The 23,386-nt window shown below is 34.4% G+C and overlaps 1 protein-coding gene and 1 long non-coding RNA gene across 3 annotated transcripts in view; one reads left to right on the forward strand and one right to left on the reverse strand.

Annotated features, from left to right (window-relative positions):
* Positions 1-23,386, forward strand: part of LOC141461445 (uncharacterized) — a 244,966-nt gene that overhangs the window by 3,749 nt on the left and 217,831 nt on the right. The window lies entirely within an intron of this gene.
* LOC141460874 (uncharacterized) lies at positions 7,288-17,963 on the reverse strand. Of its 2 annotated transcripts, none has more exons than XR_012462409.1 (4): positions 16,483-17,963; positions 12,096-12,240; positions 9,817-9,915; positions 7,288-7,867 (listed from the first exon to the last, which is right to left on the reverse strand). It is a non-coding gene; the product is annotated as an uncharacterized lncRNA (long non-coding RNA). The 2 variants fall into 2 exon arrangements; XR_012462408.1 differs by having other exon boundaries at positions 7,288-8,858; positions 9,001-9,915.

Raw genomic sequence — 23,386 nt, forward strand, 5'->3', positions numbered from 1 at the left:
TTTATTATAGACTTACTAACACCCACTAAAAAAAAGATATTACTTGTTTTTTTCTTTTTCTTAAAGTTTAAAGTAAGTTGGTACTTATAACACAATTATCATTGGCTGGAAAAACAAGCGTGCTTTACTTATGTAGGAGGTACTTGGTTACAAAATCAAACACGTAACGGTTATTTATTGAAAGAGATTTATGTCGCAAGCAGAGATCTAATCCAAATAAGGTCACTTCCGCCAGCAGTGGTTACGCAATTCTACCTGCTTTAAAGAAAATCCAAAGGTAAATAAAATGTCGACCTACTCTTAGTATATTAATAGAAATGATGCGATTCAATGAAAGTTTTGGGATCAAATTTACAAAATCGTTCTTTCAATTGTTTGCGATTCCAAAATAGTGCGATAACTAAGCTCTAGGCATATGACTGGCCAAATATTTTTATAAAAACGACACTTTTTAGACTTTCTAGAGCCCATTATAAGTCTAAAAACACATTGTTTACATGCATTTTATCACAGAGTTATATTTAGAAAAGATGAACAAAGATTTGCCATCCTACGTCCACACAATTAGAGATATTATTCTTTCGTAATAATTTCCTTATCTAAATTTGAAGAATTTCCTCATACTTCATGGACAATATCCAAGTCTCTGTGACCTATATTACTGCTGGTCTGATTACAGTCCCATAGGTCACTAATTCTGCCTTCGGTGAAAGAATTTTGAACCGCAGAACTTCCAGAGTTGCGTAAAAGCAAAAGTAAAAACATCCTACAGCAATCTTGGCTTTTATGTCCGCAAAAACGTCTAACAAAGCTGGGAAACTGTAAACTGAACTAGCATTGTCTGCGTCGGCTAGCTGTCGCATAAGCCTGGATTTGTTCTAATCTTACGAGATTCTCCAGCTCAAAGCAAAGACTAAAAATAATGCTTTTGATTGCGAGGCTTACTGCCTCAAGTCTGCATTCATCTTTTGCATTGAAAGTCTTCCGACATCTTACTTTTATTTGAAAAAAAGAAGGTGTGTGGTACCACGTTATCCCAACTAGCAGCTTGCTCGGGATTCTAAGGGAGTGCAAATATCATTCAGTGTCGCTAGTCTAAAGATAAATGAATACAAACATTTACTATCTCTTTTTCTTTTTTTGTGTTCACAATACCACCACATTGTTATGACAGAAATTAAAATTTGGAAGTACAATATTTTCTCAGTTCTCGTGTAAGATATTGGTTACTTTAAAGAAATGATTTAGCCTTTATATTATCACTTGAACAATATAAATCAGAAGCAGAGCGATTGAAAAAGTCTTAAGTGTTACCACTTGAACCATTATGAAGGCAATTTAATTAGTATTTAAAAATAACCTTATTAAACTTAAGAATTAAGCATAAGTTATTAAACTAAGTAGGAGGGCAAGCATATTGCATGAGCAAAAGCACCTAGTTTAACCAAGATCGTATTTAATGCAAAGATTGATAAAGAACATGCACTTTGATAAGAATGTTATTTTTACATATTCTAAGTACTTGTTGCGTGCATTGAGCGAGAAAAATTAATGTAATGTGCTGTAGATTATAGAAAGACAAAAGTCTTGAATAAATTAATGATTTGGGTTACTACAATTCTAAAAGTTAAAATTGTTTTATTAAATTTAAAATTTATTCTCTTAATGGTTTTCAATGTTACCCAGAAATGGTTTGGAGTTACTTACCTGGAACGAAAGTAAAAGATCGGCAGCCATTAAAAAGTACCATCTCTTATCTCGGTTATCGATGCTTTTAAATAAGATATGAGCTTCAAGAACTTTATCTCATCACAATGATGATCACGGAAAATTTAAACAAAGATAAAAGGCTCTGGGAAAGCTTTAGACTAAGTAATTTTCTGCTAAATCTGAATTTAAGCCCAATATTTAAATCTCAGTAAAATTAAACTCATAAATGGTTTGAATCGAACTATAGACGGAACTTAATTCCTCTTTTTTAAGAATCCCACAGAACTTAATATTTGCATTAAAGTTATTCCGTACCCTAGACCAAATTTCACTGTTTCAGTTAAGAAAATCTCACCAAAGCTGGCTTCACGTCCAACTACCAAACTAGGTATCGTGGTCAGAGATGATTAGCAAACGTACTTTACTATAAACTTCTTATTATAACCATTGAATAAATTCTAAGGCCAAGACCGAGAATTGAACCCAGAACTACACAGTACTTCTAAGCTTTGCAGTCCTTGCCTCTAACCACTCGGCTATCGTGGCGCCATGTGTATAGTATATACATATAAAAGCATAAAACTCTTCACAGAAAATATACGAGCATATTGCATGTACTCTACAATTTAGAGGTGTTCTTTTTCAAGAATTAATTTATTTACACAATACATGTTATGAATCCGATGTTTATAAATATTAAATTTTAACAAATGTTATTTCTCCTTAAAAATTAACTATGTAACACTTTTGCTAGTTCAAAATTCATGCGCCCCCTTGCGTACAAAAATAAGGTCCTTTTATGTTACCCAAATAGAAAGCATATGTAACCAAAGGATAATTTATTTTCACCAAAATTTCATACTGGTTATTAACATTCTAAGTTTAGGAAGAGATTAGCGTATTAGATTTTCACGCGGAGATGCCGGTTTCGAATCCAGCTGCTGGCTCCTAGATTTTCTCTTTCCAGAGGCTTCTTACAGCTCACTGATGGACAGTGTTGTCTGTAACAAAATAATACTGTTCAGGAGCAGGCAGTGCACCGGAAAAAGCTCTGGGCGCCAACAACTTCGGATGTTGATGCGCCTTAATAAATACAAAAAAAAAAAAAATCTAAGTAACGAAATACACACAACGTAACCGCTCTCTCAGTTAACAATCACAGTGAATAACATAAGTAGAACTCAAATTCTGTACTCTAATACTGATAAACAAACCTATCTTATGACTGATGAAAATCCAAACTCATCAGACACGTAAAAGACATGCGCACTACAACGCCGGGTAAAATTTACGATGATCGTATTGTTTGCAGTGACTTTATGCTTCTTTGAGACTTGCGTTGAAGATCGATCTGCCTTATTTTTGAAAATTTATGTGAAGCAAAAAAAAAAGAAAAAGTGATCGAGTTGGTACATTCTAACGTATAACACACTACGTTGCCTAGCCACAGCTTGCAGCCGGTATGTACAAGATCCGGGTTTTAAAATTAACAGTCACGCTATCTAGAGACAACCGCCTTGAATGTGAATAGCAGATAACCTCCTGTCTTCCATGCAGACAATTAAGAAATGGTTTATCGCAGATAGCTGTATATCCTCTTCTAAAGATTAGTACTGAGTCCACTTAGACTGTTATACAGTGGATTGGGCCAGCTGAAAATAAAAGTTCGAAGTTTATTTTGTACTATTTATCAAATTTACATTATCAGAGTCAAGAATATTTAAACGCAATACAGGATTAAGAAAAAATAACTGCAGAGAAATTTATTTAAAGTACCATATGTTCAGATAACCTACACAAGTATTATTTATTTTATATTTTTTTTAAGTAGAAATCTTAAGATAAAAAAAACAAAAATAAGTATAATATTTAGGCAGCACTGTTTAGTAAAGGACGAGTATGTAACATGGCGAGAAGTAGGGAGACCAATGATGTTTTTCCACGCCTACTTCCTGTAGTCGACTTCCGCCACTATACCCCTACTCTTGACATCCCGACCAATCCCTCTTTTATCTGCTTTGGAAGATTTCTTCTACTTTATGTGTACAGTAAAAAACGAGAAAAAAAGAGAGAAAAATTTCTCACTTCTGTTACTTCTCTCGAAAAAGTATAATTTGTGAGAATATAAAAATTAACTGTGTAGTAACCATCGTTCTGGCAAAATTTGAATTTTTTTCTCCAAAATTTGACAACTTTTAAAGTAAATGTTGAACGAATATTGAACATTTATTTAAAACTGTCCGACAGGGTAGTTGTACAAGTGTTGATCGTCAAAAACTGCACGAAAATGAGTAACGTTGAAAAACACCCAATTTTGACTGCGTTGTAGTGATGTTAATCGGATATTCAGAGTAAAGACTGCAGTTATCACTTCTTTTTTTTTATAAAAAATTTCTTTTAGTGAACGTATGTGGATTTGATTGAAAAATTTGAAAGGAAATATCTTCCACCCTTAAAATATTAAAAAAAAATTTAAGGTCATATCAGACGATGCTAAGGAATTTCATAAGAAGTCTCCTAACGCAAAATTAGCCTATTTAAGACTGGCAAAGGTATCAAAGCTCTTACTATAGTTAATCATGAGAGTGGAGAGGGTTGAAGCTCCACGCTAATCAAAGACTAAAGGGCCCAAGTTACTTCCCTAAAGTAACAGTGTGTTTGGTTAGTAGTGATTGTGTTGGATGTACATGTTAGAAACTTAAGTTAAGCTCAAGTAGTAGCCAAAATAATTGGCGTTTCAAGGTTATACTGCACCACTTGGATCGTTGTTCACCCAAATTTTATGGCTTTCCTCATTGCAAATAATGCGAAAGAGTTATCACTAAGGAACGGATTTTTATGTATTTAAAAATGCCAAATATTTAATTAAAATATGCATTTATTTTCGTCAATTATGTGGAAAATATGTGATTTTCTTAAAATATTTTCTGGAATATTTAAGTAAAATGGACATTTTTTTTTATGAAAATGGATTTTTTTTGGGGGGGGCAAGTTATAATTATTTATGCAAGAAAAGAACATTTTTAGTATTTATAATAATTTATTAGGAACAAAATAATTTGTTTTTACAAGTTATAATGATTTATACAACAAAGAACATTTTTACTATTTATAAAAAGATGTGTTAAATTTTCAATTTTGAAAACTTCACTCTTCGAAATAGTTTGCAACCACATGAAATTTCAAATGTTGCAACGTAAAGTGACGACGATCTGGGCGTAAGATGGACGTGTAACGACTAAAAGATCGTTCAACATCTACAGATGTTATAGATGCCTTGCTGAAAGAAGTTATCTCGTTGGTTGTTAAGGGTACACGATGTTCTGAGGTGACTTCTGTTCCACTGATAATATCAGAAATCTGGCAGATGGTCTCCCACCCTTTGTTCTTGCTCAGTACTTCTACCAGTTTTGATCTGATCAGATCTCCCTTACTCCCAGGTATTCCTTCCACCTTTTCGATGACTTTTTTAACGTTGGACACGTTTTCTGTCAGTCGAACATTTTGGGACTCAAGTTGGGTAATGGCTTGTGCAAGAAATACGCAATTGTCAGAAATGAATGCAAGGTCGTTCCTTAAATTAGGTTTCTCGAATAAAGACTTGGCTGTATTTATCGCTACTGCTTCGTCTTCGAGATGTGAAAGGACATTCTTGAATTTATTGTAGTTTTCATAGTAATACTGAGCTGCTTCCAGCCAAGTACCCCATCTTGTCAATATTGGTTCTGGTGGAAGGCACAAGTCTGGATAGAGATCTTTTAGCATTTTAATGCGACTTGGTGCTTTTAAGAACACTTTTTTAACCGAGGAGATTAAGGAATCTACGTCACTGAACAAAGATCGGACAGTTTCTGCTATTCGATGCAAGGCATGAGCAATACACGTTACATGAATTATCTTAGGATAAAATACCTGAATAGATTGCCCAGCTTTGACCATGTTGGGGGCAGCATCAGAGAGAAACAAAAGAACTTTTTCGTTCAAAACTCCACTGGGCCATAGGATATGCATCGTGAAGTGGTGGAATGATTGCATTTTTCGAGAACCTCACAGTTCAAAAGGAATGGCTTTGAATCCACATCAGCATCACTGTCAAGTTTTCCAATAACTGCATTGGCAATATACCTGCTCTTAACGTCAGTGGTTTCATCAACTGACACCCAAATCGGTCCATCTTTGATATGTTCTCGAATTTTGGTTAGTGTATCTTTATAGATATCTTCCAGGTAGTTTTTCCGCAGAGTGCTCTCGTCAGGCATTTTTTCCCAATATAGGTCTCTAAGAATCCTTTGAAATGAGTATTTTTAAGTTTGTGGAAAGGGATATCTGCTCAAACCAAAGCCCGACATAGATCTGTACTCAGAGTAGACTTACTTGATGATGGAGATGTAAGGAAGGCTTGATAGGACGTCCTCTCTTTCTTTCTGTTTTTATTCTCTATGTGCGATCCGGTGGCAATATGTTGGGTGACTTGGGAACGTTGAGAGCAAGAAACGCGCTTGTCACAAGCTGTGCAGTACAAAATGTCTCCATCACTTCGAAAAAGTTCTGCTGGAAACTCGCGAAGATATTTAGCAACCAGTTGTTTATTTGAGGCCGATGTTCGTGGCATTTCACCCAAAAAAGAATACACTAAGTGACCGAACGGAATGAATTGGACACTTCAACGAACGAGCTGAAAGAACAGACAACTTCAAAGAACTAACAAGTGCCCGTCACTGTTTAGCAGCATTCTGTGTAAATTACAATAACCATTGTACCCACTGTGATTCACAGCCCTACAGTCTGTGGTTCACAGTTCCTGTCATGTCATGAAAATATGCCCAAAATGAAAAATATGTACATATTTTGATTAAATATGTAGAAATATTTATTTATTTTAATCAAATACATATGTATAAATATGCGATAACATCCAAATATGTGGAAATACGTGAAATAAAAGTAGACTCAAACGGCTTAAAAAGTGTCAGTATGAATACTTCTAGTTGAAAAACATCTGTAAATTGCCTAGAAAAAAATATGTAAATACATACGAATCCGTTCCCTAGTTATCACTATTGTAATAATGAAAAATAGTCCTTGCACCAATTAATTAATTTACAATATGTATTTATCTTATTTAATTGCATTTGTAGTATAAACACATCAGCAAAAGCATATAATGTACAATAGATTGTGACACTATACTATCACAACGCCACGACCGGAGAAACTTGGAAACCTTCGAATCCAGCTGTTTAGATTTTCTCTTCCTAAGAGCTTCTTGTAACTTATTGCCTGGTGATGGACAGTATTGTAACGGGAGAACTCGATTCAATGTAAATATTGCTGTCTGTATCATTTTTTTAATAAAGACAATTAAAATAATAAATAATTAAATACATTTTATTGGATTATAAGCGCATTTTGACCAGAAGAAAAACTTGGGCTGCACAACTATTTTGTTCAGAATAGTGGACTTGACCCTAATATATATATCTACCACTTTCCTAATCTGTTCTTGTATTGTACCTAGAACAAGAATCTAAAATTGTAGAATGAAATCAGGCCCATTTCACACCAGATTTACAGCTCACAACACCTGATTTACCATTCAAAATACTTACGACAATCATATAAAATAACAATGAGATAAGGAAAATAAAATTTGAGCATACCTAATCATTTTTATTTTCACCAATTCAAATAGGTAATAAATTTAGATTTATTGCTGGAGGTTTTATTATGACAAGAAATCACATTATATATAAACATATCATAAAGATAGATGCATATCTGATATTATAGTCATTATTATTGCTATTATTACTTTCTTATATATCTATATATAAAAGATATTAAAAACACCTTTACAAATAGATAAAATTATTAAATTTACTATCTGGACATTGAGAAATTTTATACAGACATTTATATATGTTCCGTTTTATAGATTGATGTGTACTTAGAGTATTATATATTACAACCTCAGTCATATATAAAAAGAATTTTGTATGTAATATGTATATACACGGCAGGAGGTCTCATACTACCTTATTACATCATATTTTGTGACGTGCGCATTTATTAAAAAAAAATATGTATTTTTTACTCTCTCTTGCGGTTGACATAAAAATTATTAACTCTTGTCAGATTTCCTAAAATGAATTTTTATCTGGAAAATACAAATATCGAGGTTGAAAAAATATTTGAAAAAAAAGGAGTGTAAAATGTGTTTTTACTCCTACGTTTGAAAAAAATAATCTGTAAAAACTGATATTTTCTTTTAAACACCGCTATTGGGTACCATCGGGAAACGTGACAGAATTATTTTACTATGTCAAGGGTCTTGTACACTGTAGCTCTGCAGCCATAGTGGCTTTGTACCGTCCCCATTGAAAAGTCTTGCAGATATAACCTCCGCTCTTAACGGGATCCTGAATTCTATCTACTGATTTCCACGAACGCGAACTTGCAATAGCTGTGTAATTTGGCTGGGTATTAGAGTTGATTCCTCTTTTTGTCTCAGCAACCACTGGGTTGTAACCTATCTACAATGTAAAATATCCTGTGGAGATATTTTCTGATCTATACTACCATTCAAGAAATCATTGGACAATCATCTTATTTTGGGCCAAGAATGGTTACCAATTGCTATTGAAACCACTAATAGGTATGACGTTTGTCAAGGCAAAACCAGTAGAGGCTATAACGCAAACTGAACTCGGTAACTATCTCCTTAGTTCTAAAGCTTCAAGGGCCGTAAATGACAGGGTATCCTTACCTTAGAACTACCGCCCAGAGAAGCCCAACAACGGAGCTGTGAGTATAGATGATAGCAGAGATGATAACTGATAGAGTAAAATATAATCGCTGATTAGTGTGCACAACGGAGCTGTGATACATACAACATGAAGAAGAGTTTTTATGTTCAGCAGCAACGAAATGGTATATTTTAAAGAAAAAACGCTTTAGAAAATATCATGTACATACCATAAATAAAAAACGAAGTACTTTGGGCGAATTTCACTATTTATATAAGGAACTTAGAAATTATCCGGATCGTTTTTTTTAATATGTGAGGATAGGTCCACCCACATTCAACTATATTTTAGAAAAAATAAGGTCAAAATTAAGAAAACTTTGGAAAAATTGTCAAGGAAATCCTATAACAGAAGAAAAACTAGTGATTACTCTTAGGTAAGTAATGATTTGATTGAAAAAAAACAAATAAATACACATGAAAATAAATGTAAGCACGATTTAAAAAACAAAATATTGTTTAAAAGTAAATAATAAAATAATAACCAAAAATAATGAGTAAAGACAGCACTAAATAATTTTTCTACGTCCATTTTGATGCTCCGATACTGGAGTTCAGCTAGCAGAAAAATGAAAAATTCAATTCTATCATCTATGTTCGTTTATAGCAGCGAGTATGAGTCACTAGTCGAAGCTTCGTTGTGCACGCTCACATAAGAATGTACTAGGTTATTCTATAATCGCTGATGCATCACTGCTATCATCTCCGTTATCAACTATGCTCACAGCTCCGTTGTGAACGTACCCTTACTATGGCCTTAATAAAGCAACCATCTCAGTTTAGAAATCTATTGTTTACAATGACTAACCACTGTTACCACTTTAAAATGCCAAAGAAATAAGTAAAATCGATAAGTGCACAGAAATAAAGTAAAATCGATTGCGAAGATATTGCTACATCCCACCAACGCCACAGAAAGTATCATTTCACTAACAGTGATAGAAGTGTATCGTTCAATGTTATTCACATGAAAATCCCGTTTCGATTGCATAGATACTGCTGTTATTTATTTTTTTTTCTTTTAAATAAGAAATTTATTACTCAATGAGAGATTAAAGCAAGGCCAAGACTAAGTTCTGAAAAGCTACAATGACTACCGATTTAGTTGTACCAAAATAACTTAAAATCAAATTTAAAAAAAAATCATTAGAATGTGACTGAATTCGCAACAATATTAAAGATTCATTCCGTAATAACGAGCTTTCGTTAATTCGGATTTCAGAAATTATTGAATAAGTTTTATGAAGAGAGAAATTTTAATTTAACTTGCATATACAAAGATGTCAAATATCAAAACATACAATAGTTGACTGATGTACATGATCTCCGATATTTGATTCATTTCGAAAAGTTATGAGATGAGAAACAAGCGCCAATCCAACTTTTAGCAGATGATTCATCTGAAAATATTTATAAATCTATGTTTGTAAAAATGAATTTATAACAATACATTTGTTCATTTAAACTTTTACTTTTACGAATTTGTTGTATTTATATTTTGATGAATAAATATTCTAAAGTCATGTAATCACAAGTCCTATCCAAACTATTATTCTTTTGATAAGTTACTCCTGTCTTCCAGGTTAAAATTTATGCAATAGAAAACCTAAATATAAGAAGAATTTATAAGAGACCTGCGAAGCTAATATGTATTGTGCCTTAGGCCTTGGATTTTATTTAATGGTTAATAAAAGAAATTAATAGTAAAGTATGTTTGCTAGTCGCCTCCGTCCACGACACCTAATTGGTAGTTGGACGTAAAGCCCCGCCTGAAAAAATAGGCGATTACTTTACTTTTATAAGAAGATTTTCATTTAATCGGTCATCCAGGCTGTGCTGATAGCGCCAGCAACTTTTAAAAGATCCTCATCCCTCAACCTACGCTTGGGAAAGTCCTGGATATTGCGTTTCCTGGTACAACAAGGTTGTCCTTATAAGGTTGCTTGTTCACGTTAGCATCAGAGGCATCGCTTGATGCAGAACATGTCCTTGTTATTATCCAAGACACGGTACAAACAACTATTAAGCAGTAATAAACTTTTCTAGAGAACAACAAATACTGGAAGGCTAATCCAGTAATAAAATAAGATAAAAAGGTTTATGCTTGTGATCTGGGTAAAAGTAGAACTGAGAAAAATCTGTAGTTTCAGTCTCTGAAGAATCAGTTTCCTCTGGTACCTGGCTTTCTTGGAGCGCAAAGTAGGTGTAGAAAACATCATCAAATTGTTTGGTTATTTCTGTGTAGACTCTGCAAACTGTAGGAAGAAAAGAACTAAGAACTAAACGAGTTTTCATATCCTATGTGATTGCGTTGTTATCGTGAGGTTGCGATAAGAGATATTTCAGCTTTCTACCAAAGAGAACATATCTGAACGAAAAACTGATAGTAAATGACCCCCTAGAACTCGTAAGAGGGGAAGGGTACCTATTATTCCACCTTGAAAATAATATAGTAAACCTCTCTGGCAGCGGAATATCCTTCAGTATATCCTTAAAGTGCAAAATGAAACTCTGGCACAGCTTTCACTTTGAATTTTCAATGAAACATAATGATTAAAAAGCTCTTTAAGGTTGTTTATATATTTTTTTTAAAAAAACATCTGTTCTATTATTAGGAAAGCTAGACAGAAAGAATGTTAACAGCGGAAATGTGATCTTAATATTTCTTTTTTGGCCAACAAGAGAAAATTAAAGTGAGAGCAGTACGCAATATGTATTGTCAATTGTGTGTAAAATAGATGCAAATTTAATGATGATATATATATGTGCATAATAGACTAGGTTATAGAAAGTTTTACAAAACATGTCTGTATAGTGAATGACATTATTATCATCGTGTATATATATATAAAAGTAGCCTGTATCAATATAATAGCCTCATATATATCCTAATACAGGGGAAGAAGGTTTGTATGAATTTAACATTCTCTTCTTAAAATGATTTCACTATGCATTTTTTTTAAAACCAATCTTTCTGTTTTCATTTAATTTCAATTATTATTAATTGAGATTAAACAACTTACGTATGTAACAAAACTAACTGCTTTCATCAAAGAAAACATTCTTCCACTATATTGTTTATAAAGTAACCTCCTTAGAACCTGTTGAGAAAAAAAAGACATAGAGCAAGTTGAGATGAAAGATATTATTATTATTATTATTTTCAATAATTTAATATTATTTACAAGGTTTGAATTTAATACTAATTTATGATCTCATGTCTCTGAGTACCCTTTAATATCACCTGTCTACTTGAAAACATCGTTTAATGAAATTAATGGAATAAACTTTAAAATAACAGGCCTTATTTATATTATTACCCAAACAGCTTCCATTGGAAACAATCATTGGCATTTTGTACGCCTTTTACAAATCACTAACTCTGGAAGGTATTCTGTCTATCCTTCTGTCTTACTGAAGGAATGAGAGATTTTGATATAACACACAGTAGAATCTTCAGCGGCTGTTTAGATTTAAAGATATGACAGAAGGTAAAAATCGTAGATCTTTCTAAGGTAGGAAGAGTGGTATATTAGATGATAAAGTCTTTTCAATAAATTACGTAGTATGTTTTACTTACTCTAATCGATATCTAACGATGAAATGCTGGTAGATAGGCATATAAGAGACGAAGTTCTAAGAGATTAACTTCGTAATTGATCGGCAGTGCGCCTACCAGGCAGAAAAAATGAATGGAACTTGCTTTCTATGGTTTAAATAGGTTGCTGCAAAAGAAAATATTTAAATAAAAATGGCATGCTTTAAATGATTATCAACAAATTGGTTAAATGAAATTGAAAGGGCCTAATGTAAGAAAAAAATTAAGATTAGTGGAGACTATCTATGGTTTTCTTTATTAAGGAACATTAAACACAAAAGTTAACTATTTTCTTGTTAGTTCATATCTTCCCTACTCAACCAGTTCATCGTACTTCATAAATTTAATTTCTGTAACTTTTAATTGCAAATAATATCGTCCATCGTTAACTTCTTAAAACTTCGTAACAGTTTTATATTTTAATACACTTAGGACTGTACATTAACAAGAGACTCACCTGGATCCCACATACTCGACTGAAACGACAAGACGTGAACAGACGCTACAAGCTACTTACTAGACTACTTGACCGCAGATCCAAACTCGACTTAAATCACAAACTGACAATTTACAAAACACTGTTAAGACCCATATGGACATACGGAGCTGAAGTGTGGGGCTCAACCAAACCTTCTAACTCCAAACGCCTGCAGACACTACAGTCTAAAATCCTACGGAAAATCCTGAATGCTCCTTACTACATTTCTAACCTTACAATACACACCGACCTTCACATCCCTTTCGTCACTGACCTAATAAAGTCTCGCTACCGTAAATTTCACAGCCTCCTAGCTCTCCATCCTAATCCTCTTGTCCAACAACTCTCCTCTGCTCACCTTCCCGACAATCCTCCTCGTCGCTTGAAGCGAAAATGGCCTAGAGATCTGTTGTGATTAAATCATTGTGAAAGAGTTTCACCAGCGGGTGATTGCTCCAACCATGACTTTTCGAGAGAACTGAACCAATAAGATCAAATTTATTTGATGCAAAAATTGTTGCAGTTGTAAATATACAAATAAAGTGAAAAAAAAAAAAAAAAAATTAAAGTGATTTTAATATTTTACATTCAATATAATTGATTTACCTTTATATTACACTCTAAATTTAAAATTTGACCACACTGATTTAAGGAATCTAATTTTCTTTTTCTATTTTTTTAAGAGTCACAAAAAATAATGAGAAATACATATTCAGAAGGAAGAAAAAATAACGCCAATTTCACTCTTAATTTTTTTATATTTTATTTTGCTCAGCATTCGAACCAGTCACTGTGTCACCCTCAGGGCTTATTGACAATATAATATTTTTACATTATAAAAAATTGTTGTATACGCCCTGAAGATGACCCTAGTCCCTTGGTCGAAAGCTCGGTAAAATAGACTGAAATTAGCGTTATTCTTTCTTCGTTCTATACTAATGAATCAGTCACCAAAAACAATGAACAATTCAATTTCGATACTCTTTTTTTATTTCTCCTGCAGCGCTTTTTACGACTTATTTTAAAAGAATCATCATCTTCTGAACTAGACACCTTAAATTCAGCAAAAATCTTACACATTGTAGAAGATAAACATATTAGAAGACAAAGATAAGTTTAAAAAAAGAAGAAGATACAAAACGGACAAGACAAAAGGAGAGAGTACCCAACGTGTTTATAACAAAGGTTAGGTTTATAAGTTTATATATATGTACTATATGTGTGAATGTAAAGAAGGTGAAGATAGAATGGGAGTGATGATGCAGAGGAGATGAAGAAGAAAAATGACACCCACACAATAACGAAATAAAAATATATTATACAATTCTTGTTTAGTCGTTTCATTACTAGAAGACACTTGCATATATTATACATTGTGTGTATGTATGTAAACTTTGTATTCAAGAATAGTTTGGGATTGTACAATACCGGATGTAATTTGTATATTCCTCAATGTCTTATACCACAATTATACTCAAGGTGTGTAGTTTTGAATTCGGTCTGCTTCTACAGCCTCTGGTTGGTTTCACTTTAAATGGTCGCGTTTATTTTAAATTTTTTAGCTTGCCTCAGTCTAAATAAGAAAGCCTTATTTCCTAAACTAACTGCAGGTGCGTGCGATGTGCGCATCGCAAATAAATTGCTTTTAAAGCAATGATTTTTAAATATTGTCGTAATTGGGTGCCATTTTCTACTTAAAGTATGACGTCGCAGTTACAGCGTTAGATTTTAGTGATGTAAAAACATTCTGATTAAATTGAAATTATTAAGAAGAGTAAAAACTCATTTTTGGATAGCACTTTTATTAGAATATGACCGTAATTCCCAATTTGGACTTTCTCGGCTTAGATTTCTGTAGTTTTAAGCAATTTGATTTCGAAAATGATACTTTTTAAGAGAACATTTATAATATTAAGGTAAACTACTTTTTCATAAAAATAGTAAATTCAGAGAAATTTAATTTATGTAAATTGCATTAGGAAAAAGTCATGTGAGTAATTTCAGCTGATTTTCCCTACTCTTTAACTGCTGCGATCCTGTCTCTGTTTATGACTACGAGGGTCGTTTGAAAAGTCCGCGCAAAAATAAAAACTACTTAATTTTTTGGGGTAAACCTTTTTTATTTTTCAACATAGTCTCCTTTTAGGCTTATACACTTCGTCCAACGCTGCTCTAGTTTGTTGATCCCTTCCGAATAATAGAATTTGTCCAAGTCTGAAAAATAGCCATTCGTTTCTGCAATCACCTCCTCGTTTGAATGAAATCTTTTTCCCGCCAGCCATTTCTTCATATTGGGGAACAAATAGTAGTCCGAGGGAGCCAAGTCTGGAGAATAGGGGGGGATGTGAAACGAGTTGGAACCCTATTTCCATTAATTTTGTGACCACAACTGCTGAGGTGTGAGCTGGTGCGTTGTTGTGATGGAAAAGGACTTTTTTGTGGGCCAATCATGGGCGTTTTTCTTGCAGCTCGGTTTTCAAACGGTCCAATAACGATGAATAATATGCACCTATAATAGTTTTACCCTTTTCCAGATAGTCGATGAGGATTATTCCTTGCGAATCCGAAAAGACAGTCGCCACAATCTTTCCGGCCGAAGGAACGGTCTTCGCCTTTTTTGGCGCAGATTCCCCCTTGGTAACCCATTGTTTAGATTCTTCTTTGGTCTCAGAAGTGTAGTGATGTATCCATGTTTCATCCACAGTGACGGAAACGACGCTTAAAGTCCTGCGGATTCTTCTGGAACAGCTGCAAACCGTCCTTACACGATTTCGTTTTTGGTCAAGCGTGAGCAATCGCGGCACCCATCTTGCGGATAGCTTTGTCATGTCCAAATGTTGATGCAAAATATTATGTACCCGTTCATTCGAGATGCCCACAGCACTAGCAATCTCACGCACCTTCACTCTTCTATCATCCATCACCATATCATGGATTTTATCAATGATTTCTGGAGTAGTAACCTCAACAGGGTGTCCAGAACGTTCAGCGTCACTTGTGCCCATATGGCCACTCCGAAAATTTTGAAACCACTTATAAACTGTTCTAATCGAAGGTGCAGAGTCACCATAATGTTTATCAAGCTTCTCTTTAGTCTCCTGAGGCGTTTTGCCTTTCATAAAGTAGTGTTTAATCAACACACGAAATTCTTTTTCGTCCATTTTTTGAAAATCACTCGACTTCCTCGATTCAAACGAATGCCAAACACAAAGAAATAGACCGATCTGGCTGAAACTTGGTGTGTGTTCTTCCAAGAGATGCTACTAACTAAACATAACCTCGATACGCGCCAGTGGCGCTATCTCTCTGACTTTGCACGGACTTTTCAAACGACCCTCGTATATTATTTGTTTTTGTTCTACATTTTGGCAAATTCAAACTCATTATAAATCAGTACTTGATATAAACCTCAAGCCACGGAAAAGTGCACTAAATGTTGCACAATAACTTTGCAACAAGAAAGTTTTATTATAGTATTACATTTCTTAATAGTAGAGGAAAATAGAATCTATAATAATTTCTTTTTACTTTTTCCTTCGAACTAAAAATATATAGTTGAAATAAAGTAAGTCAATAATTTTCAAAAACATCTCCTTGGCGAATTACAAAGAATTTTAAATGACAAGGGGAAAAACCCATCAAAAATATAATCAATTATGAAGAGTTCTTCATTCAAATTTGGAGATAATATCTGCAGTGTCCAGTTTTATATTTGTGACTCATCAATAAAATGTCAGTTGCAAAGCACCTGAACACACCTACATATTTTTGAAATATCACTAAGAGAGATTCTTTAAATTAAAAATTGTTTTAATTTTTAACATTTATGTACTTGGTATTTTAAATATTTATATTAAGTTTTACAAAATAATTATTTTTATATAATGTTACCTGATGGAGAACCAACTGCTGAACGTCACTTGGACTTAACAAATAAGAATTTTCATTCGTTCATCTTGGGAGCGCTGTTGACTTCATCAAAATCCTGGTTATCTATTAATGGAGTGTATATCCCCATAGAACTCTCTCAATTTCTTAATTTTCGGGTTCCATTTTTGGAATAACAAGGCTTTGCCGTGAGTCACTAGAGAGTGATTACTCCTAGTCACCAGTTCCTCTATCTTCCTAGAACTGTCCTGGAAAGCATGGTTCCTCTAATCTGTTGAAGATATTCTGAGAACATGTGTGGATCGTTGGTAGGGCTTCCTGAAAATAATTACCAGATGGAGTTAGAAGTAATTACAAGGAGGGAAATATTTACGGAGGTCAATGAAGAAGAGGAATGAGTTGCCAGTAGTTATCCGTTATCAGTATGACCTCCTCATAACCACCCTACAACTAGGTGAGTTATTTTATAACTTTGGAATGCTGCAGATTCTCACAGTAAAATAAAAAAAAGGAATCTTGGAAAAGAGGTGACCCTGGGGTTGGAATGTGTGCCTTTTGATGAAATAAAACAAAATATTATTAATAAAAAATAAGTATAGATATCTAATTCTTGGGTTATAATGATAATTAACCTTTCAATAAAGATCCTTAGTTTGAACAAAGGAAACTAAGGAAATTCAAGTTCGCTGAATATTCGGAATAATAATGGCATTACTTTATTATAGCACATAAAATCCAGACAACTTAAGAAGCTTTTGTTTACATAAATAAACGTTTGGTTTTATCTACATAGAATGTCTGGTTTAAGTATTGATGCTGATCATACAAGCATTACTTACAAATAATTGAGTAAAAAACAACACTGTTGGTTCCACGTAGTGGCTGTGATGGGGTTGAGTTTTATTGTCAGCTGTCATATTTCACTGATTTTTAGTTGAACACAAATAATTTTCAATTAAGGTTAACTTAACAAATGACTGGTAAGGATAGCTTAGAAACAGTGTTAACAATTAATCTACCCACCCATGCGTATTTCGCTTGATAATACACCTACACGATTTCTGATCATCACTTTTCCCAACTTACCTTCTATAAAGTAAGAAAAATTAAAGCGGATAACATATTGGACACAAGTTAATCAACCTAAAAAGACATAACAGTAGTCATTCATCAACTGTTCACTGAATGACCTAGGTAAGGTTTTGTGGAGAAACGAATATAGGGCTGCAGTGATAGAACAGACAAGACAATAACGTTAGCCGTTCATCAAACTACCCACGCGCTGCGATTAAGAACAAAAGTAATCCTTACATTTGTGACAATTCAGTTTCAATCGTCAAAGAAATGAATGGAAAAAAAAAGAATTGTAGAGAAATCATTGATAAGTTTGAGGATTGATAAACCCTTTAACTTCGGATACTGATTGCAAGCTGTCAATCAAGATGAAATTGATTCTATCCTAACCGTTTTCTTCATTCGACATCAATTTGGCCAATCAATCTATAAATCATTTAAAAAGTTCCTTTATCTATTTCTAACTGCAATGTCAAAGCTGAAATCATAATCGCTTTTTAAATTTCCGTTTTAAACCGAGTTTGTTTTGGCGAAATTGATTTCCAAACCCCAGAAACTAAATTCTTTCGCGAATGTCAACTCTGCATCATCATTATCTTGAGCAACATCGTCCGCAAAAGGTAAAGAGCACTCCCATAGTAAAACAAAAACAAAGTTCCCTGATCCTTTTCATAAAAAAATCCTTTTCGATAAATTTCTCTTCTATTGAACAATATTCTTGAAATTTCTTTTTGGAAACCGTGCTACCACTTAAATGATATATCAAATTTAACTATCAAATTTTCGGTTTAATAATCCTGAAGCTCGCTCCAATTTCCAAACTTCTTCGCGAGTACATTTCAAAGTAATCTATTTCTAAGAAAAAACTACTTTACATGTCTGAAACCCAATAAATAATTTAAACTTAGGATTCAAGATTGGCGAGAAATCGGCCAAATAAAACAACTCGTCTTTTTGCCAAAGTTTCGACAAATATATTTTCCTCTTCAGGGCCTGGATATTACAAATACAAAACAATTTACAGAGTAAGTAACATAGAAAATATAGCATAGTAACTATTTTCAATGTTACTGACTCTGAAAATTATTTTGTATTTGTAATATCCAGGCCCTGAAGAAGGCAATATATTTGTCGAAACGATGGCAAAAAGACGAGTTGTTTTATTTGACCGATTCCTCGCCATTCTTGAATCCTAAGTTTAACAATTTATTACGGTTACGAACCCTATATGACCAAGAAATAATCACAGCCCAAGATAGTGTAAAAATTGAATTTATTAATCTGTGGCGATTAATACTTCTGATTTTTGTCAATTTAAAGCCTCGCTTTAAGAAAAAGATCTTTAAACATAAAAAAGACATTAAAAAGGGCGAGATTGCATCTTACCTGGACGGATTTAATTTCTTTCTGCTTGGCTTGAAAATAATGAACAACTTACAAGGGTCGTTTGAAAAGTCCGTGCAAAGTCAGAGAGATAGCACTACTGGCGCGTATCGAGGTTATGTTTAGTTAGTAGCATCTCTTGGAAGAACACACACCAAGTTTCAGCCAGATCGGTCTATTTCTTTGTGTTTGGCATTCGTTTGAATCGAGGAAGTCGAGTGATTTTCAAAAAATGGACGAAAAAGAATTTCGTGTGTTGATTAAACACTACTTTATGAAAGGCAAAACGCCTCAGGAGACTAAAGAGAAGCTTGATAAACATTATAGTAACTCTGCACCTTCGATTAGAACAGTTTATAAGTGGTTTCAAAATTTTCGGAGTGGCCATATGGGCACAAGTGACGCTGAACGTTCTGGACGCCCTGTTGAGGTTACTACTCCAGAAATCATTGATAAAATCCATGATATGGTGATGGATGTCAGAAGAGTGAAGGTGCGTGAGATTGCTAGTGCTGTGGGCATCTCGAATGAACCGGTACATAATATTTTGCATCAACATTTGGACATGACAAAGCTATCCGCAAGATGGGTGCCGCGATTGCACACGCTTGACCAAAAACGAAATCGTGTGAAGTGTTGCAAGGACGGTTTGCAGCTGTTCCAGAAGAATCCGCAGGACTTTAAGCGTCGTTTCGTCACTGTGGATGAAACATGGATACATCACTACACTCCTGAGACCAAAGAACAATCTAAACAATGGGTTACCAAGGGGGAATCTGCGCCAAAAAAGGCGAAGACTGTTCCTTCGGCCGGAAAGATTATGGCGACTGTCTTTTGGGATTCGCAAGGAATAATCCTCATCGACTATTTGGAAAAGGGTAAAACTATTACAGGTGCATATTATTCATCGTTATTGGACCGTTTGAAAACCGAGCTGCAAGAAAAACGCCCACGATTGGCCCACAAAAAAGTCCTTTTCCATCACGACAACGCACAAGCTCACACCTCAGCAGTTGTGGTCGCAAAATTAATGGAAATAGGGTTCCAACTCGTTTCACATCCCCCCTATTCTCCAGACTTGGCTCCCTCGGACTACTATTTGTTCCCCAATATGAAGGAAATGGCTGGCGGGAAAAAGATTTTATTCAAACGAGGAGGTGATTGCAGAAACGAATGGCTATTTTTCAGACTTGGACAAACCCTATTATTCGGAAGGGATCAACAACCTAGAGCAGCGTTGGACGAAGTGTATAAGCCTAAAAGGAGACTATGTTGAAAAATAAAAAAGGTTTACCCCAAAAAATTAAGTAGTTTTTATTTTTGCACGGACTTTTCAAACGACCCTCGTAGTCTGGAGAGCCAATAAACTAGATAAGAGAAACACTACTTTATTAAACCTACCTTTTTAGAAATGTAAAACATCTGAAAGACATGTGTATGGTGAACTTGAAATATACTCACAAAAAAAAAAGGCAAGTAGCGTTTAAAAGTAGAATATCCTCCATTGGTTTCCATTCTCGTAAAAGAGACCTTGGATTATTTCAAAGTACTTTAACATTACTTCGATGAGGGTAGTTGCTCTTATTTATTACTGCGCAAAATAAAAAATAAAAAACCCTGTATAATAATTGTAAAAATAAAATATGAATTACACCGTCTCAAAATGAAAATTATCCTTCAAATTTAGCAAATACCAACAGTAGAGGAAAAAAAAGTATCGATTGTAAATTTTACAGACATAAGGTGGGAGCTTATTATTACGATTTGGGCTTGGTCCGGGTAATTGTAGAACTGGGGACCATATGTTACATGTCAAGGTTTGATTTTATGTTTCAATATGTTTGTTGGCATTTATTATTATTGAACAAATCGCCAACCTGGTTGTGTAATAACACTGGGTTGTTCGTCAAATATAAAGATCTTGGATAACCACAATATAACCACGAGGAATTACCATTAATGATAAAATATTTTCTTCAAAAAAACTGACTTCAGTCATGACACCATTTCTTACACTTCCTTGACTTTAAATGAGTAATATTTCAAATAGTATTGTGATTTTTACTAATACTGAGATTGAAAAAATATTGAGGATTAGAAGACTTCTTCTTCTTCTTCAATTTTTGGAATTCAGTTTTCATTCTTGCTGTACCTAAAAATGAACGGGAAAACACTGAAAGCAGATTGTAGGTACATATATACGAGGATCGTTTGAAAAGTCCGTGCAAAAATAAAAACTACTTAATTTTTTGGGGTAAACCTTTTTTATTTTTCAACATAGTCTCCTTTTAGGCTTATACACTTCGTCCAACGCTGCTCTAGTTTGTTGATCCCTTCCGAATAATAGGATTTGTCCAAGTCTGAAAAATAGCCATTCGTTTCTGCAATCACCTCCTCGTTTAAATAAAATCTTTTTCCCGCCAGCCATTTCTTCATATTGGGGAACAAATAGTAGTCCGAGGGAGCCAAGTCTAGAGAATAGGGGGGATGTGAAACGAGTTGGAACCCTATTTCCATTAATTTTGCGACCACAACTGCTGAGGTGTGAGCTGGTGCGTTGTCGTGATGGAAAAGGACTTTTTTGTGAGTCAATCGTGGGCGTTTTTCTTGCAGCTCGGTTTTCAAACGGTCCAATAACCATGAATAATATGCACCTGTAATAGTTTTACCCTTTTCCAGATAGTCGATGAGGATTATTCCTTGCGAATCCCAAAAGACAGGCGCCATAATCTTTCCGGCCGAAGGAACGGTCTTCGCCTTTTTTGGAGCAGATTCCCCCTTGGTAACTCATTGTTTAGATTGTTCTATGGTCTCAGGAGTGTAGTGATGTATCCATGTTTCATCCACAGTGACGAAACGACGCTTAAAGTCCTGCGGATTCTTCTGGAACAGCTGCAAACCGTCCTTGCAACACTTCACACGATTTCGTTTTTTGTCAAGCGTGAACAATCGCGGCACCCATCTTGCGGATAGCTTTGTCATGTCCAAATGTTGATGCAAAATATTATGTACCCGTTCATTCGAGATGCCCACAGCACTAGCAATCTCACGCACCTTCACTCTTCTATCATCCATCACCATATCATGGATTTTATCAATGATTTCTGGAGTAGTAACCTCAACAGGGCGTCCAGAACGTTCAGCGTCACTTGTGCCCATATGGCCACTCCGAAAATTTTGAAACCACTTATTAACTGTTCTAATGGAAGGTGCAGAGTCACCATAATGTTTATCAAGCTTCTCTTTAGTCTCCTGAGGCATTTTGCCTTTCATAAAGTGGTGTTTAATCAACACACGAAATTCTTTTTCGTCCATTTTTTGAAAATCACTCGACTTTCTCGATTCAAACGAATGCCAAACACAAAGAAATAGACCGATCTGGCTGAAACTTGGTGTGTGTTCTTCCAAGAGATGCTACTAACTTAACATAACCTCGATACGCGCCAGTGGTGCTATCTCTCTGACTTTGCACGGACTTTTCAAACGACCCTCGTACAACAATATAAATTAAATTGTGAAATTATAGAATAACTTGATATCTTTAGGAAGAAAAATGATTGCCAATTATCGGTAATAATTTGAAAATTGGCAATAATTTTATTTCCTTTCCGATCAATGATTCATTGCTAAAAAGTATGAACAATATTCTAAAATTGATATCCTTTAAAAAGCTTTACGAAGAACTGGAAACCTGGTGATGAGAATAAAATAAAAAATCATTATCTTAGGACCAGCAGCTGACCCTTAGATTTTCTCTTCCTAGTAGCTTCTTACAGCTCACTGTCCGGTGATGGACAGTGTTGTCTGTAACGAGAGAACATTGTCCGGAGGCCGGCAGTGCACTGGAAAAAGCTCCGGGCGCTAATAACCTCAGCTGTTGATGCGCCAAAAATAAAAAAAAAAATTATCTTAGGAGCAAATATAATGAGCAACAAGACCTGCGAAGCTAATATGTATTATGGTACTGGGTTCGATTCCCGGTCTTAGGCCTTGGATTTTATTTAATGGTTAATAAAAGAAATTTACAGTAAAGTATGTTTGCTAGTCGCTTCCGTCCACGACATCTAATTGGTAGTTGGACGTTAAGCCCCGCCTGAAGAAATAGGCAATTACTTTAATGAGCAACTGCATGGCATTTAATGTTTACTAACAGAATAATTTGTTGCACACGAAGTATGAAGCTAACAAAATTGAATAGATGTTTTCTCATAATAAAATAGCTTCTAAAGATATAGTAAATAAATTCGATAAAGCAGGTTTTTTTAATTCGAAAAAATAATTTTAGTACATATTTAGGTTTAAGTTGTTTAAAAAATTAACAATCCTGAGAAGGGAATCCGTGGCCCTCTATCAAATAAGTCCATGGAACAAAAAAGGTTAAAAACTCTGCATTAAAACTGATAGCTCTGCTTTACAGAAGACACAATTCCGGAATAATTGCCACTGCTTA

The sequence above is a fragment of the Rhodnius prolixus genome, unplaced genomic scaffold (genome assembly GCF_049639745.1).
Source record: "Rhodnius prolixus isolate KJV_2025 unplaced genomic scaffold, Rpr scaffold_6, whole genome shotgun sequence".
Lineage (NCBI taxonomy): Eukaryota > Metazoa > Arthropoda > Insecta > Hemiptera > Reduviidae > Rhodnius > Rhodnius prolixus.